Source organism: Octopus bimaculoides, chromosome 14 (assembly GCF_001194135.2).
Source record: "Octopus bimaculoides isolate UCB-OBI-ISO-001 chromosome 14, ASM119413v2, whole genome shotgun sequence".
Lineage (NCBI taxonomy): Eukaryota > Metazoa > Mollusca > Cephalopoda > Octopoda > Octopodidae > Octopus > Octopus bimaculoides.
In genome coordinates this window covers 15,567,793-15,569,317 of record NC_068994.1, presented here as the reverse complement: position 1 = coordinate 15,569,317, position 1,525 = coordinate 15,567,793, and the positions used below count along the sequence as shown (strand labels likewise).

Sequence of the window (1,525 nt, the reverse complement as noted above, 5' to 3'; positions counted from 1 at the left end):
TAATTTCAGCAAGTGGCACCCATCGACTGCAGATTCAACATCAAACGCAAATACTGAAGAAAAAAGGTATATATACTCTTATTTGTCCGACACAAAAAGTCACAGGTGTAGTTGTGTGGTAAGGAGTTTGCTGAGCTGGCAGAAACGTTAGCACGCCGAGCGAAATGCTTAGCGGTATTTCGTCTGCCGCTACGTTCTGAGTTCAAATTCCGCCGAGGTCGACTTTACCTTTCATCCTTTCGGGGTTGATTAAATAAGTACCAGTTACGCACTGGGGTCGATATAATCAACTTAATTCGTTTGTCTGTCCTTATTTGTCCCCTCTATGTTTAGCTCCTTGTGGGCAGTAAAGAAATAAGGAGTTTGCTTCCCAAGCGCATGGTTTTGGTTTCAGTTCCATTGTATGGTACCTTGGGAAGCTGTCTTCTACTATAGCGTTGGGCTGACCAAAGCCTTGTACAGGTAAAGAAGTAAATGTAGAGATAATCAAGTTAGACAGGTCAATTTATAAAGTCTAATTTGCTTATGCCTACGTTTACTTTATATAACTGAACAGATGTTGGTGTAGGTTCCCACCCCGGCATCCGAAACTCGGAGTCTTATCATGGCTCCCGAATAATTGTCACATATTTTTACAGATAAATTCCTCTATTTACATAATATTGAGGTCTCTTTCTTTCTTTTGTTATCCTTCCTATAAATAAATATATATATATATATATGGCTTTGGGTAAAAGAAAATACAGGAGGATTAGTTAATTATGATTTTATTCAACATATTCTCCTCTCAGGTTGACACACTTATTGCAGCAGTCCTTCAGTTTTTCTATCCCCTGTAAAAGAACTCAGAATGTTCAGCTTCCAGCCGGGCCTTTCAGCACCCTCTCGCGTGTGTGTGCATGATACTGTCTCCTTGCCTTGACAGCGTGTTACAAAGTTAACTTCCCAACCACATGGTTTCTGGTTCAGTCCTACAGCATGGCACCTTAAGAAAGTGTCTTCTACTGTAGCCCTGGGCCAGCCAAAATCTTGTGAATGGACTTGGTAAACAAAAACTGAAAGAACCTTGTCATATGTATGTGTGTGTATATATGTATGTATGTATGTATTTAATGTGTGTGTGGATGTACCTTTATATGTCTATATATATCTTAGCTGTTGTTCTGCCTCACCATGCCATTAACCTACTGGTTTACTGGGTCTCCCACTTCTAGGTTCAGTAAAAAATGAGATATTTAAATCTAACACAGCATCAGATCATTATTGAGAATAGATTTAAATAAATATCCTATTTTTAAGCTTGTTCTTGTTGCTGCAGAGACGACCTTCTGAATAAAGGTATTTATAATTAGTTCAATAGCATTGCAAGCTGATAGAGGTTTCAATCTCACTTATTAATTTTTTTTTTTTTAAGCCATTGTTAAAAAAAAAAAAAAGAAAGAATTTAAATGAAAAATCTTACACTGTGGTCTGACTTGAATCCACTACCAGATTATGTAGGATGTCCTATCACTGCATATTACTG

The 1,525-nt window shown here is 37.7% G+C and overlaps 1 protein-coding gene across 1 annotated transcript in view; it reads left to right on the top strand.

The window, feature by feature from the left end:
* Positions 1-1,525, top strand: part of LOC106873171 (probable E3 ubiquitin-protein ligase DTX3) — a 486,006-nt gene that overhangs the window by 479,777 nt on the left and 4,704 nt on the right. Inside the window, exon 2 of the mRNA XM_052972695.1 lies at positions 1-66. The gene's annotated coding sequence lies outside the window, so the exon portion shown is untranslated. The remainder of the gene's footprint in view (positions 67-1,525) is intronic.